Below are 17,640 nucleotides of genomic sequence, written 5' to 3'. Positions count from 1 at the left end.
TAAGTGGCTTATCTGCGGGTAGTTGCAGGTGTGAGAGCCCCAATTACTACTAGGACTAGACTTAACTTAGTGACCCTAAATCCTTCTCTTAAAACCACCTCTTTGATAAGCAGCAGGCTTGAACCTCCACTGCTATCTAGATAGTTAGCTGAGGCTAGAATCTCACTAATATCTAAACAAGGGGCAAGAACATGAGTTAGCATTGAAAATTGACTTAGCATAGGTTAGAGGTGGAATCAAAAGCCTTAGTGATTAAGCCTAAAGTCACTGTTTCTTTCCCTCACTGCCTCACTGCCTCACTGCCACTGTTACCTTTGCTTCATTGTCTTTATTTTACTTCACTGCCTTGCCTTTGGCTACTTTGTTCTCTTGTCTTGTTAAGCTTAGAAAACAGTTTAGGAAACTTCAACTTACACACCCTAGTCCCTGTGGATTCGACCCGTATTTGCACAAGCTACAATCGACACCGTGCACTTGCGGTATTAGTTTGTAGGTCTTTTTAGAAACCTACCAAGTTTTTGGCGCCGCTGCCGGGGATGATGTGTAGTTGAAAAAAAAAATTGTGCTCTTGCTTTTCTGTTTTCAAACTTAGCTGTAACTTAGCTTGTTTAGTGTAACTTAGTATAACTGTTTTAGCTGCTTTAGCTGTAACTTAGCATGTAACTGTAGTTCTGCATCTCATGCATCATCATCTGCATTTAACTGTAATCATTGCATCTTCATCTTCATATTTGCATCATTTTTGCATCTTGCACTGCATATTCATTATTGCATTCTTCCCTTGCTTCTGCCTCACTTTCTTCAAAGAGACTGATCATCTATGTTGAGTGCAGGTACCATTGGGCTTGCCACCTTGTTGCTGGCCTGTTGCTGCCTGATGCTTGCTGTTGTTGCTGGCTGCTGGTTGTCTGCTGCTTGCTGCTGTTGTTGTTGGCTGCCTGCTGAGCTGCTTGCAGCTGTGTTGTTTCTGTTGTTGCTCTGTGCCTTATGGTGCTGCTGCTGCTGTTGAGTCTCTGCTGCTACTGCTGAGCCTGCTGCTGTGTTGCTGCTGAAGCCTGAACCTGTTGTAGCTGCTGTTGCTGAGCCTGGTGCAAAGAACCAAGAACAACTGGGTTGTGCAACTAAAAGAAAACAGAACAATGGGCTGAGGCAAAACCAGCTAAGCATACAACCCAGTTTACTGGGTTTGGGGTATTGTATTCTCCCATTAAAACTCTGGGCTCTTAGCAAAAATTTGAAACTGAAATTGTATGATTGCAAGCAACTGAATGTTTCTGAACTGTGGGTTTCAACCCTGAAATTTGAATTTCTGAACTGTGGGCTTGACCCAAAACAAAAATTTGTAAAACGTTTTCAAAGCCCAGTTGGGCTTAGTCTTTTGGCTAAACAGCTAGCCCAAAACCAACTGAAACTTAACTTCTGGGCTTGGTTTACTGAACAGTTGGGCCTCGTACTCAAACTATAAGTTGTCAGCTGGGCCTTTTTCCCTAAAAACCAAAATTTTCTTTTTCCCTAAAACCAAAATTTTCTCTTTCCCATCAAAAACCAAATGTTTTTCATTCCCAACAAAACCAAATGTCTTCCGACAAAACCAAATTTTTCCCAAAAAGTCCAATCCCATTAAAAACCAAATTTTCTTGTATAGAATCTAGTAGATAGTTTCTTAGTTAAATCTTTTGTTTCTTTTGTACATATTTTTGCTAATCCAATGTGACTCTTAACTGAAATATGTTGGATTTTTTCCTTGAATAACGGTTCTAATTTTGCCTTCGCCGTCAAATCGGGTATTCTCTTTCCTTTTTCTACTCAGCATAATCCTCTTCGTATGTTATAATTCTTTTCATATTTTGGAACATTGAGGACAATGTTTAGTTTAGGTTTGGGGGTAAAGAGTAGATACTTTGATAACATGTTATAATTGAAAACAAGAACTCCTTCTTTTTGAAAAAATTGAAAAATTGAAATTAAAAAATTAAAAAATGATAAAAACATAAAAATGGAGCTCATTTACCTTGAAATGTTGACTCTTGTGCAAATATGTAAATTTTAGGAGTCTTAGTCTAGATATTTAGGCACCCTGATTCTAGCACAATTCACATGTGATAAGAAACTTGCACGCGCACGATCTACCAATACATGTATAGCCTCGATCTTCAAGGTGTTTGATAGGAAGTTAGATTGCTAATCACTTTAGAATACTGAATGAGACTTGACTATCTTGTTCTTTGGTTGGCTGGGATAGAAGTTGGAGGATACGTTAAGAAAAGCAACCATAGAATTTGACCGGATGCATTCGATAAGGGCAACCTCTTGCTAAGAGCATATATTTATGTTTTTATTTTTGTTCATGTATCAAAAGTGTCACTATGTTGTAAAGATCAAAGTTATTTCTTCAAAAAAAAAAAAAATCAGAAAAATCAGAAAATTCAGAAAAATCAAAAAAATATCAGAAAAAATAAAAAAAAATCAAGTATTTATTTATTCCATGTTTTGTCATGTTAAAGACAATAGTTCTCTCTTTTCCAAAAATAAAAGAGAGTAATCAATGTAAATAAGAGTCATGTAAAGAGTCATCTTTTTGTTGTAAATAGTCTTGTAATAAGCAAGGAGGGTGCAGCCATCGATGTATAACGCGGGTAAACTGAAATATCACCAACTCATTGGGTGAACATTCACAATTCTCGTAAAGCCGGACAGCTAGCTTGGCTTAGAATTCGGTTCTTAGCCTAAAAACTATCTCTTGGTGATTAGTAGTCATAACTTCAGGTCATTCTAGAAACATGTGTAGATACACTTTACACTCTTATCACGTGTCTTTATTTGTTATCAGTGCTAGGATTGTGCCTTTGATAGCTAGATTGACATCTCCATTTTGCTGTGAGCTTAAACTGTCTTGCACATGTCACATTTGATGGAATATGAGCTTATATTTTGTCCTAGAACTTTGTAGGTACGTTCTAAGCAAACCTTCACGAGACTTCACTCGTCCACTAGGGACACTTAGTGGTTTAAAAGGATAGTGCATATGCTAAATGCATTCGAGAGACCAGCGACAGTGGTATAGGTAGGATTTCCTTAGTTTTGTTTTACTTGAGGACAAGTAAAATTCAGGTTTGGGGGTATTTGATGAGTCCTAAAAGTGCATATTTCAATATATTTTTCTTGGCATTTAACTCATTTTTTGTGCATTAATTCTACATTTTATCCCATATTCTGTATTTTCTTTGTTTTCAAGAATAAATATTTTTATTAACTAATTTTGCATTTTAGGTAATAAATAAAGTTTGGATGAATAGCGGAGCAAAAAGAGCAGAAAAGTGGTGGAAGCCAAGAGGAATCACACAAGGAAGCCGCGAAGAATGTTGTGCGCAAGACCAAAAGGCTAGAACTGGGCTTGAAGAGGAAGAATTGTTCTTAAAGAAGATATGGGCTTGGCATGCCCAAGGCCCAAAACCCTCACCCTCACCCAAACCCATTTCCAATATCCATTCCCGCCTTATTCATATTCAGTCAGATTGGATCATCTCAGCATCGTACGGTCGCTTCATCATAGTGCATCAAAATCTGAAGATCCTGAAAAACACTATAGCACCTAACTCCATCTTGAGCCGTCAGTTTCGTTGTACTTCCGCATCCAACGGTCGCTCCTCGCTTCCTTCCATCTCGTCGTTAGATCGATACATCATCTCCACATCCCACGGCTCATCCTCGCTGTTCATCCAATTTGCTACAACCGCCCAACACCCGAGCACTAAATATCTATACCCAAACCAAACAACCCCCTTCTCTCTTCGTTTCTCTTCTCTCCCTCACCTCCTCGCAACCACCATTCCCACCACCTTCTCCTGCTGCCTCCACCAACTCGAGCAGAGCTCGAGAAATCAAATCATCACCACCCTATACCACCAACCCATCACTACCCTATCTCTCTCTAACGTCTACCAATTCCTTTCACTGATTTCCCCTACTGCTAGGGTTTTGAAAATTGGGAACGAGAATTGATGGACGTGGCAGAGAAAAATAGCTGAGGACGGAGAAAAGACAGCAAGCAGAGGAACAAAGACGACATGGGTGTGATTTAATTAATCGAATTAGGTGAGTGGAACCCTAATTTTGTCACTGTTGAATTTGGGAATTTGGGGAAAACATTGTAAACCCTAATTTTGAATTCTGGGTATAAATAGAAGGTGTGGGTATGTGTTTTGGTTATGCCTGGACTAGCCAGTGCACCACCAAGAGGACTGGACTAGCCAGTTCCTCAATTGTTCATGTTCTGTTTTTGTTTCACTTTCAAATTCAGTTTTATTTTCACATATTCATCATGTTTTAATTTATCACTTGCTAAGGTTGAGATGAAGCTTCCATGCTAATGCTAGTTGGTTAATGTGTAGACAATGTTCTTGTGTTCTGAAACTGTGTAGGACAGTTATAATTTAAGCATTTCATCACATTGCTCTCACGGTGTATGTCAAGCATACATTGTAGTTAGGATAACCCTGTGATTGATGGTGCTGCAGCTCATGATTAATGTTTATTGTTCAAACCTTAGACTAGTTGTGCTCTAATCAGACAGTTAGTGCTATGGAAGAACATTTTAGCTGTAATTAGATTATCCTTTAGGAAGGTTTAATCATCTAAGTGGCTTATCTGCGGGTCGTTGCAGTGTGAGAGCCCCAATTACTACTAGGACTTAACTTAGTGACCCTAAATCCTTCTCTTAAAACCACCTCTTTGATAAGCAGCAGGCTTGAACCTCCACTGCTATCTAGATAGTTAGCTGAGGCTAGAATCTCACTAATATCTAAACAAGGGGCAAGAACATGAATTAGCATTGAAAATTGACTTAGCATAGGTTAGAGGTGGAATCAAAAGCCTTAGTGATTAAGCCTAAAGTCACTGTTTCTTTCCCTCACTGCCTCACTGCCTCACTGCCACTGTTACCTTTGCTTCATTGTCTTTATTTTACTTCACTGCCTTGCCTTTGGCTACTGCCTTTGTTCTCTGTTAAGCTTAGAAAACAGTTTAGGAAACTTCAACTACACACCCTAGTCCTGTGGATTCGACCCGTATTTGCACAAGCTACAATCGACACCGTGCACTTGCGGTATTAGTTTGTAGGTCTTTTTAGAAACCTACCAAGTTTTTGGCGCCGCTGCCGGGACTGGTGATGTGTAGTTGAAAAAAAAAATTGTGCTCTTGCTTTTCTGTTTTCAAACTTAGCTGTAACTTAGCTTGTTTAGTGTAACTTAGTATAACTGTTTTAGCTGCTTTAGCTGTAACTTAGCATGTAACTGTAGTTCTGCATCTCCTGCATCATCATCTGCATTTAACTGTAATCATTGCATCTTCATCTTCATATTTGCATCATTTTTGCATCTTGCACTGCATATTCATTATTGCATTCTTCCCTTGCTTCTGCCTCACTTTTCTTCAAAGAGACTGATCATCTATGTTGAGTGCAGGTACCATTGGGCTTGCCACCTTGTTGCTGGCCTGTTGCTGCCTGACTTGATGTTGTTGCTGGCTGCCTGGTGCTGCTGTTGCTGCTGTTGTTGTTGGCTGCCTGCTGAGCTGCTGCAGCTGCTGTTGTTTCTGTTGTTGCTCTGTGCCTTATGGTGCTGCTGCTGCTGTTGAGTCTCTGCTGCTACTGCTGAGCCTGCTGCTGTTGCTGCTGAAGCCTGAACCTGTTGTAGCTGCTGTTGCTGAGCCTGGTGCAAAGAACCAAGAACAACTGGGTTGTGCAACTAAAAAGAAAAACAGAACAATTGGGCTGAGGCAAAAACCAGCTAAGCATACAACCCAGTTTACTGGGTTTGGGGTATTGTATTCTCCCATTAAAACTCTGGGCTCTTAGCAAAAATTTGAAACTGAAATTGTATGATTGCAAGCAACTGAATGTTTCTGAACTGTGGGTTTCAACCCTGAAATTTGAATTTCTGAACTGTGGGCTTGACCCAAAACAAAAATTTGTAAAACGTTTTCAAAGCCCAGTTGGGCTTAGTCTTTTGGCTAAACAGCTAGCCCAAAACCCAACTGAAACTTAACTTCTGGGCTTGGTTTACTGAACAGTTGGGCCTCGTACTCAAACTATAAGTTGTCAGCTGGGCCTTTTTCCCTAAAAACCAAAATTTTCTCTTTCCCATCAAAAACCAAATGTTTTTCATTCCCAACAAAACCAAATGTCTTCCGACAAAACCAAATTTTTCCCAAAAAGTCCAATCCCATTAAAAACCAAATTTTCTTGTATAGAATCTAGTAGATAGTTTCTTAGTTAAATCTTTTGTTTCTTTTGTACATATTTTTGCTAATCCAATGTGACTCTTAACTGAAATATGTTGGATTTTTTCCTTGAATAACGGAGTTCTAATTTTGCCTTCGCCGTCAAATCGGGTATTCTCTTTCCTTTTTCTCTACTCAGCATAATCCTCTTCGTATGTTATAATTCTTTTCATATTTTGGAACATTGAGGACAATGTTTAGTTTAGGTTTGGGGGTAAAGAGTAGATACTTTATAACATGTTATAATTGAAAACAAGAACTCCTTCTTTTGAAAAAATTGAAAAATTGAAATTAAAAAATTAAAAAATGATAAAACATAAAAATGGAGCTCATTTACCTTGAAATGTTGACTCTTGTGCAAATATGTAAATTTTAGGAGTCTTAGTCTAGATATTTAGGCACCCTGATTCTAGCACAATTCACATGTGATAAGAAACTTGCACGCGCACGATCTACCAATACATGTATAGCCTCGATCTTCAAGGTGTTTGATAGGAAGTTAGATTGCTAATCACTTTAGAATACTGAATGAGACTTGACTATCTTGTTCTTTGGTTGGCTGGGATAGAAGTTGGAGGATACGTTAAGAAAAGCAACCATAGAATTTGACCGGATGCATTCGATAAGGGCACCTCTTGCTAAGAGTCATATATTTATGTTTTTATTTTTGTTCATGTATCAAAAGTGTCACTATGTTGTAAAGATCAAAGTTATTTCTTCAAAAAAAAAAAAATCAGAAAAATCAGAAAAATTCAGAAAAATCAAAAAATATCAGAAAAAAATAAAAAAAAACAAGTATTTATTTATTCCATGTTTTGTCATGTTAAAGACAATAGTTCTCTCTTGTTCCAAAAATAAAAGAGAGTAATCAATGTAAATAAGAGTCATGTAAAGAGTCATCTTTTTGTTGTAAATAGTCTTGTAATAAGCAAGGAGGGTGCAGCCATCGATGTATAACGCGGGTAAACTGAAATATCACCAACTATTGGGTGAACATTCACAATTCTCGTAAAGCCGGACAGCTAGCTTGGCTTAGAATTCGGTTCTTAGCCTAAAAACTATCTCTTGGTGATTAGTAGTCATAACTTCAGGTCATTCTAGAAACATGTGTAGATACACTTTACACTCTTATCACGTGTCTTTATTTGTTATCAGTGCTAGGATTGTGCCTTTGATAGCTAGATTGACATCTCCATTTTGCTGTGAGCTTAAACTGTCTTGCACATGTCACATTTGATGGAATATGAGCTTATATTTTGTCCTAGAACTTTGTAGGTACGTTCTAAGCAACCTTCACGAGACTTCACTCGTCCACTAGGGACACTTAGTGGTTTAAAAGGATTAGTGCATATGCTAAATGCATTCGAGAGACCAGCGACAGTGGTATAGGTAGGATTTCCTTAGTTTTGTTTTACTTGAGGACAAGTAAAATTCAGGTTTGGGGGTATTTGATGAGTCCTAAAAAGTGCATATTTCAATATATTTTTCTTGGCATTTAACTCATTTTTGTGCATTAATTCTACATTTTATCCCATATTCTGTATTTTCTTTGTTTTCAAGAATAAATATTTTTATTAACTAATTTTGCATTTTTAGGTAATAAATAAAGTTTGGAATAGCGGAGCAAAAAGAGAGAAAAGTGGTGGAAGCCAAGAGGAATCACACAAGGAAGCCGCGAAGAATGTTGTGCGCAAGACCAAAGGCTAGAACTGGGCTTGAAGAGGAAGAATTGTTCTTAAAGAAGATATGGGCTTGGCATGCCCAAGGCCCAAAACCCTCACCCAAACCCATTTCCAATATCCATACCCGCCTTCATATTCAGCCGTCAGATTGGATCATCTCAGCATCGTACGGTCGCTTCATCATAGTGCATCAAAATCTGAAGATCCTGAAAAACACTATAGCACCTAACTCCATCTTGAGCCGTCAGTTTCGTTGTACTTCCGCATCCAACGGTCGCTCCTCGCTTCCTTCCATCTCGTCGTTAGATCGATCATCATCTCCACATCCCACGGCTCATCCTCGCTGTTCATCCAATTTGCTACAACCGCCCAACACCCGAGCACTAAATATCTATACCCAAACCAAACAACCCCCTTCTCTCTTCGTTCTTCTCTCCCTCACCTCCTCTGCAACCACCATTCCCACCACCTTCTCCTGCTGCCTCCACCAACTCGAGCAGAGCTCGAGAAATCAAATCATCACCACCCTATACCACCAACCCATCACTACCCTATCTCTCTCTAACGTCTACCAATTCCTTTCACTGATTTCCCCTACTGCTAGGGTTTTGAAAATTGGGAACGAGAATTGATGGACGTGGCAGAGAAAAATGCTGAGGACGAGAAAAGACAGCAAGCAGAGGAACAAAGACGACATGGGTGTGATTTAATTAATCGAATTAGGTGAGTGGAACCCTAATTTTGTCACTGTTGAATTTGGGAATTTGGGGGAAAACATTGTAAACCCTAATTTTGAATTCTGGGTATAAATAGAAGGTGTGGGTATGTGTTTTGGTTATGCCTGGACTAGCCAGTGCACCACCAAGAGGACTGGACTAGCCAGTTCCTCAATTGTTCATGTTCTGTTTTTGTTTCACTTTCAAATTCAGTTTTATTTTCACATATTCATCATGTTTTAATTTATCACTTGCTAAGGTTGAGATGAAGCTTCCATGCTAATGCTAGTTGGTTAATGTGTAGACAATGTTCTTGTGTTCTGAAACTGTGTAGGACAGTTATAATTTAAGCATTTCATCACATTGCTCTCACGGTGTATGTCAAGCATACATTGTAGTTAGGATAACCCTGTGATTGATGGTGCTGCAGCTCATGATTAATGTTTATTGTTCAAACCTTAGACTAGTTGTGCTCTAATCAGACAGTTAGTGCTATGGAAGAACATTTTAGCTGTAATTAGATTATCCTTTAGGAAGGTTTAATCATCTAAGTGGCTTATCTGCGGGTCGTTGCAGTGTGAGAGCCCCAATTACTACTAGGACTAGACTTAACTTAGTGACCCTAAATCCTTCTCTTAAAACACCTCTTTGATAAGCAGCAGGCTTGAACCTCCACTGCTATCTAGATAGTTAGCTGAGGCTAGAATCTCACTAATATCTAAACAAGGGGCAAGAACATGAATTAGCATTGAAAATTGACTTAGCATAGGTTAGAGGTGGAATCAAAAGCCTAGTGATTAAGCCTAAAGTCACTGTTTCTTTCCCTCACTGCCTCACTGCCTCACTGCCACTGTTACCTTTGCTTCATTGTCTTTATTTTACTTCACTGCCTTGCCTTTGGCTACTGCTTTGTTCTCTGTTAAGCTTAGAAAACAGTTTAGGAAACTTCAACTTACACACCCTAGTCCCTGTGGATTCGACCCGTATTTGCACAAGCTACAATCGACACCGTGCACTTGCGGTATTAGTTTGTAGGTCTTTTAGAAACCTACCAAGTTTTTGGCGCCGCTGCCGGGACTGGTGCTGTGTAGTTGAAAAAAAAAATTGTGCTCTTGCTTTTCTGTTTTCAAACTTAGCTGTAACTTAGCTTGTTTAGTGTAACTTAGTATAACTGTTTTAGCTGCTTTAGCTGTAACTTAGCATGTAACTGTAGTTCTGCATCTCATGCATCATCATCTGCATTTAGTGTAATCATTGCATCTTCATCTTCATATTTGCATCATTTTTGCATCTTGCACTGCATATTCATTATTGCATTCTTCCCTTGCTTCTGCCTCACTTTTCTTCAAAGAGACTGATCATCTGTTGAGTGCAGGTACCATTGGGCTTGCCACCTTGTTGCTGGCCTGTTGCTGCCTGACTTGATGTTGTTGCTGGCTGCCTGGTGCTGCTGTTGCTGCTGTTGTTGTTGCTGCTGCCTGCTGAGCTGCTGCAGCTGCTGTTGTTTCTGTTGTTGCTCTGTGCCTTATGGTGCTGCTGCTGCTGTTGAGTCTCTGCTGCTACTGCTGAGCCTGCTGCTGTGTTGCTGCTGAAGCCTGAACCTGTTGTAGCTGCTGTTGCTGAGCCTGGTGCAAAGAACCAAGAACAACTGGGTTGTGCAACTAAAAAAAAAACAGAACACTGGGCTGAGGCAAAAACCAGCTAAGCATACAACCCAGTTTACTGGGTTTGGGGTATTGTATTCTCCCATTAAAACTCTGGGCTCTTAGCAAAAATTTGAAACTGAAATTGTATGATTGCAAGCAACTGAATGTTTCTGAACTGTGGGTTTCAACCCTGAAATTTGAATTTCTGAACTGTGGGCTTGACCCAAACAAAAATTTGTAAAACGTTTTCAAAGCCCAGTTGGGCTTAGTCTTTTGGCTAAACAGCTAGCCCAAAACCCAACTGAAACTTAACTTCTGGGCTTGGTTTACTGAACAGTTGGGCCTCGTACTCAAACTATAAGTTGTCAGCTGGGCCTTTTCCCTAAAAACCAAAATTTTCTTTTTCCTAAAACCAAAATTTCTCTTTCCCATCAAAAACCAAATGTTTTTCATTCCCAACAAAACCAAATGTCTTCCGACAAAACCAAATTTTTCCCAAAAAGTCCAATCCCATTAAAAACCAAATTTTCTTGTATAGAATCTAGTAGATAGTTTCTTAGTTAAATCTTTGTTTCTTTGTACATTTTTTGCTAATCCAATGTGACTCTTAACTGAAATATGTTGGATTTTTCCTTGAATAACGAAGTTCTAATTTTGCTTTCGCCGTCAAATCGGGTATTCTCTTTCCTTTTCTCTACTCAGCATATCCTCTTCGTATGTTATAATTCTTTTCATATTTTTGGAACATTGAGGACAATGTTTAGTTTAGGTTTGGGGGTAAAGAGTAGATACTTTGATAACATGTTATAATTGAAAACAAGAACTCCTTCTTTTTGAAAAAATTGAAAAATTGAAATTAAAAAATTAAAAAATGATAAACATAAAAATGGAGCTCATTTACCTTGAAATGTTGACTCTTGTGCAAATATGTAAATTTTAGGAGTCTTAGTCTAGATATTTAGGCACCCTGATTCTAGCACAATTCACATGTGATAAGAAACTTGCACGCGCACGATCTACCAATACATGTATAGCCTCGATCTTCAAGGTGTTTGATAGGAAGTTAGATTCTAATCACTTTAAATACTGAATGAGACTTGACTAGCTTGTTCTTTGGTTGGCTGGATAGAAGTTGGAGGATACGTTAAGAAAAGCAACCATAGAATTTGACCGGATGCATTCGATAAGGGCCCTCTTGCTAAGAATCATGTATTTATTTTTATTTTTGTTCATGTATCAAAAGTGTCACTATGTTGTAAAGATCAAAGTTATTTCTTCAAAAAAAAAAATCAGAAAAATCAGAAAAATTCAGAAAAATCAAAAAATATCAGAAAAAAAAAAATCAAGTATTTATTTATTCCATGTTTTGTCATGTTAAAGACAATAGTTCTCTCTTGTTCCAAAATTAAAGAGTAATCAATGTAAATAAGAGTCATGTAAAGAGTCATCTTTTTGTTGTAAATAGTCTTGTAATAAGCAAGGAGGGTGCAGCCATCGATGTATAACGCGGGTAAACTGAAATATCACCAACTCATTGGGTGAACATTCACAATTCTCGTAAAGCCGGACAGCTAGCTTGGCTTAGAATTCGGTTCTTAGCCTAAAAACTATCTCTTGGTGATTAGTAGTCATAACTTCAGGTCATTCTAGAAACATGTGTAGATACACTTTACACTCTTATCACGTGTCTTTATTTGTTATCAGTGCTAGGATTGTGCCTTTGATAGCTAGATTGTCATCTCCATTTTGCTGTGAGCTTAAACTGTCTTGCACATGTCACATTTGATGGAATATGAGCTTATATTTTGTCCTAGAACTTTGTAGGTACGTTCTAAGCAAACCTTCACGAGCCTTCACTCGTCCACTAGGGACACTTAGTGGTTTAAAAGGATTAGTGCATATGCTAAATGCATTCGAGAGACCAGCGACAGTGGTATAGGTAGGATTTCCTTAGTTTTGTTTTACTTGAGGACAAGTAAAATTCAGGTTTGGGGGTATTTGATGAGTCCTAAAAAGTGCATATTTCAATATATTTTTCTTGGCATTTAACTCATTTTTTGTGCATTAATTCTACATTTTATCCCATATTCTGTATTTTCTTTGTTTTCAAGAATAAATATTTTTATTAACTAATTTTGCATTTTTAGGTAATAAATAAAGTTTGGATGAATAGCGGAGCAAAAAGAGCAGAAAAGTGGTGGAAGCCAAGAGGAATCACACAAGGAAGCCGCGAAGAATGTTGTGCGCAAGACCAAAAGGCTAGAACTGGGCTTGAAGAGGAAGAATTGTTCTTAAAGAAGATATGGGCTTGGCATGCCCAAGGCCCAAAACCCTCACCCAAACCCATTTCCAATATCCATACCCGCCTTCATATTCAGCCGTCAGATTGGATCATCTCAGCATCGTACGGTCGCTTCATCATAGTGCATCAAAATCTGAAGATCCTGAAAAACACTATAGCACCTAACTCCATCTTGAGCCGTCAGTTTCGTTGTACTTCCGCATCCAACGGTCGCTCCTCGCTTCCTTCCATCTCGTCGTTAGATCGATCCATCATCTCCACATCCCACGGCTCATCCTCGCTGTTCATCCAATTTGCTACAACCGCCCAACACCCGAGCACTAAATATCTATACCCAAACCAAAAAAACCCCTTCTCTCTTCGTTCTTCTCTCCATCACCTCCTCTGCAACCACCATTCCCACCACCTTCTCCTGCTGCCTCCACCAACTCGAGCAGAGCTCGAGAAATCAAATCATCACCACCCTATACCACCAACCCATCACTACCCTATCTCTCTCTAACGTCTACCAATTCCTTTCACTGATTTCCCCTACTGCTAGGGTTTTGAAAATTGGGAACGAGAATTGATGGACGTGGCAGAGAAAAATAGCTGAGGACGGAGAAAAGACAGCAAGCAGAGGAACAAAGACGACATGGGTGTGATTTAATTAATCGAATTAGGTGAGTGGAACCCTAATTTTATCACTGTTGAATTTGGGAATTTGGGGGAAAACATTGTAAACCCTAATTTTGAATTCTGGGTATAAATAGAAGGTGTGGGTATGTGTTTTGGTTATGCCTGGACTAGCCAGTGCACCACCAAGAGGACTGGACTAGCCAGTTCCTCAATTGTTCATGTTCTGTTTTTGTTTCACTTTCAAATTCAGTTTTATTTTCACATATTCATCATGTTTTAATTTATCACTTGCTAAGGTTGAGATGAAGCTTCCATGCTAATGCTAGTTGGTTAATGTGTAGACAATGTTCTTGTGTTCTGAAACTGTGTAGGACAGTTATAATTTAAGCATTTCATCACGTTGCTCTCACGGTGTATGTCAAGCATACATTGTAGTTAGGATAACCCTGTGATTGATGGTGCTGCAGCTCATGATTAATGTTTATTGTTCAAACCTTAGACTAGTTGTGCTCTAATCAGACAATTAGTGCTATGGAAGAACATTTTAGCTGTAATTAGATTATCCTTTAGGAAGGTTTAATCATCTAAGTGGCTTATCTGCGGGTAGTTGCAGTGTGAGAGCCCCAATTACTACTAGGACTAGACTTAACTTAGTGACCCTAAATCCTTCTCTTAAAACCACCTCTTTGATAAGAAGCAGGCTTGAACCTCCACTGCTATCTAGATAGTTAGCTGAGGCTAGAATCTCACTAATATCTAAACAAGGGGCAAGAACATGAGTTAGCATTGAAAATTGACTTAGCATAGGTTAGAGGTGGAATCAAAAGCCTTAGTGATTAAGCCTAAAGTCACTGTTTCTTTCCCTCACTGCCTCACTGCCACTGTTACCTTTGCTTCATTGTCTTTATTTTACTTCACTGCCTTGCCTTTGGCTACTGCCTTTGTTCTCTGTTAAGCTTAGAAAACATTTTAGGAAACTTCAACTTACACACCCTAGTCCCTGTGGATTCGACCCGTATTTGCACAAGCTACAATCGACACCGTGCACTTGCGGTATTAGTTTGTAGGTCTTTTTAGAAACCTACCATTGATGGTGGATGCAATCGAAAGAAAATAAGAAGAGATGTTGCGAAACTAATTCTAGCTCAGAATAAAAAATGGTGAACATACCACTACCAAGGAAACAGTGGCAGAAAATAACAAAGAAACAGAGGATAGCAAAGGTAATGTATGAATGATTGATTTGTTGCGACACTCTCGCAATAAGTAAAATTCTCAAAAATACATTTTATTGAATGACAAAATTGAGATTGCGAAATGCAAATACGATATGATGATGTGCGAGAATCTTGCAGAGATAATGAATTTTACAGAAAACAATGACAAAAGAGAAAGGGGCGAACCTTTATGGCGTACACCCTAGTTCGCGAATACAATTTCGCAAGAGGCAAATGTGAGACCTAAAGTACGTCATATAAGGGGGTACCTGTTGCATGGCTCAGGAAAAGGCTACACCGCCACCGGAACCTGAGTCATGGAGATTTAGGGTCAATAAAGCCCATCCGGGAGAGGCACCTTGGATTCTCAGCTTAAGCATATGACTTAGGTTTGCGACTAAGGTAATAAGGACTCTCCCAAGGAATGCATAATATGATCAAGGCGCCGAGGTACACGGTTGAGTCAAGAGTGCCAGGGGCGTTTTAAGCGTACCTTGCCATTCTTGACAAGTATTGGCTTATACTGCACTCGGCCCAAAGAAAACCCCACTTAGGGTGCAGTCTCGTAACCATAAACCTTATAGGTAAAAGGGATAAGAGGATGCGAAAACAACTGGTTGTTGTTAAGACCGGATGGGAGGAGCCAACCTTGTATGGTAGAGGTATGCCTCCTTGAAGGGGCAACCAGGGGGAAGATAAGGGCAGCACCCTCCATTAGGGAGCTGATAAGTTTCTTAAGACGCAAATGTCATGAGGCTTTTTACTCGCAAGGGTATTAAGGCTTGTCATATTTGTACGACAATCCTGAAGAGGAAATAATACAAAAGAAAAAGATAAGACGAGATCAATGGGTTTTCGCATGAAAGTGCGAAGACGTCCTGCGATTTCGTCGCAAGACGGCAATGTCATGAGGCTTTATTTTTGCAAGAATATTTAGGCATGTCATATTGTCGCAACATTCGTGAAGAGGCCATAATACAAAAGAAAAATTTAAGGCAAGATCAATGGGTTTTTGCATAAAAGTGCAAGAACGTCCTGCGATTTTGTCGCAATGACAAGAGGTGGCATAATAAGACCTTTAATTAGGAAGGAAAAATAAGACCACACATGAATGAGATTTTGAAAAGAATCAAAATTCACTTCGCATAAGATTGCGAAATTATACATAAATAACTGCGAAGTTGAGGCACAAAATAAGAAAAATCTACAAAATCTCTCATTTGGATACAAATAACAGAGGCAAGTATGGGAATGAGTGAAATGAGAAAATGTTATTTGTCTCCACATGATAGATTTACGCAAAAACTAAAAAATTAATGATTATATCGATTAACCATATTGCAAGGAAGAATTTTTTTAATGAATGCAGGTCAAAATGAAAGAAACTCATATATTAAGGAATATGGGGAATCAAAAGAATTCGCAAATATACAGAAAGAAGGAATAAATGTACAAGTATTACAGAAGATTAAAGAAATAAACAAAGACTACTTCTTAGTTGATCCTTCATCATCTTTATCAGACTTGTTCCCTTTTTCGTCTGCATCAGAGCTTTCATCTCCATCAGAACCTTCATCACCATCAGATTCTTCATCATCAGCTTCGCTATCAAAAATAATCAGACTGGGAATGTTCTTTGGGATCTCCTCCAAGAGACAAGGATAATCAGAATGAGGAATACTATGGTCATCACAAACCATTTGAATAGTTTGATTGCGAAAATGCATAACATCATTCTTAAAGTTCGCAACAGTGATCTTGATTTGATTCTTTAATCTAGAATACTTGTCGTTGCGAGAAGAAAGATTCTTTGCGAGTTCCTCAATCCTTTCGCGATATCTACTTTCAGAATCTGCGAGCAAAAGGCAATCAATTAATAACTTGATGAAAATTCATAAGAAACAAACGGTTAGTGAAGAAGAACAGTTAATAACCTTCTCTGTCAGAAATCATATCTCTAATCAAGGATGTATGCTCAACATGAAGACTAACATTTACACCTAAATCTTTTCTGGCATCGTCTAATATTTTCGCAGCCCAAGCGAATTCATCCTCATTACTTATAAGAAGACGAGAACGAATTTGGTTTTCTCTTTCGCAGAGTTCGATGTTCTTGCGGTTGGCTTCATCTTGTTCAAGTTGAACTTCAAGAAGGGTCTCTTGGAATTTCGCCAAAGCCTTAGCACCTTGATCAGAGATGCGATCCTTATCATCTATGAGACCGCTAATTTTAGTTCTCAACTCATTGATTTTCTCTTTAGAATTAAGAAGGAGACGCTTAAATTGGTTGGCTAAGCCTAAACTAGATCTATGGTCAATTTCTAAGAGGAGAAATTTGGATCTTAGTTCATTCAGAGAAAGAGATGAAATTTTATCATTTGAGAAACTATTTAAAGATTTATTAAGACGCTCAAGAAGGGTATCATTATCCAAGGCAATAGGAAATGAACGAAGAATGGTAGCTTCATCAGAAAGACCATAAATGTCTGCAAAAAGGATCAATTAAATAAGATAAAACAACAGGATGAATGAATGAAGGGAAAGGAGAAAAGTAACATACCATAGAGTTGATTATTAGCTTGCTGAAGACTAGAGATTTTGTTCTTATATGAAGAATAATCAATTTCTAGTTGTTTGTTCTTCTCGCGAAGACATTTGATTTCAGCTTCCAGTTCCTCATTCTTTGTACAAAATTGAAGATTTTTCTTTTCAAGAATTTCGCGTCTCCTCTCCAGATCTGAGGCAACATCGAAAGAAGTTTTTCCAGCCTGCGAGAAAATATAAAAAAGTATTAAAATAGAAAGAGACTTTGAGTTACAAGAATGAAGAAGGAAAAGGATGAAAGCATACCAGATTATTAAGAGAATGCAGGAAATTGGGAGTCACTGATCTAGAAACTCCGCGAAGAGAATTATCACCATGCAATAAAGAAACATCGCAAATTGTAGTGAGAGCTTTGCAGGTATTAGCAAATTGACTATCTCCCATTCCTTGCAAAGAATCAGAAAAGAGGCTAGAGAGCTTATCCATAGAAGATTCAGATGGAGAATCTTCATTCGCAGCAAGTTCATCATTATCCTCATTATCCTCATCACTCTCGGAATTTTCATGAGAAGGAATATTTTAAGGAGAGGAAGAACGGATTTTTCTATTCTTTGAAGGAGGAGCAGTTGGTTTTTC

Source organism: Papaver somniferum, chromosome 3 (genome assembly GCF_003573695.1).
Source record: "Papaver somniferum cultivar HN1 chromosome 3, ASM357369v1, whole genome shotgun sequence".
Taxonomy (NCBI): domain Eukaryota; kingdom Viridiplantae; phylum Streptophyta; class Magnoliopsida; order Ranunculales; family Papaveraceae; genus Papaver; species Papaver somniferum.
The sequence above is the reverse complement of the archived record's forward strand: the minus strand, read 5'-3'. Positions refer to the sequence as shown.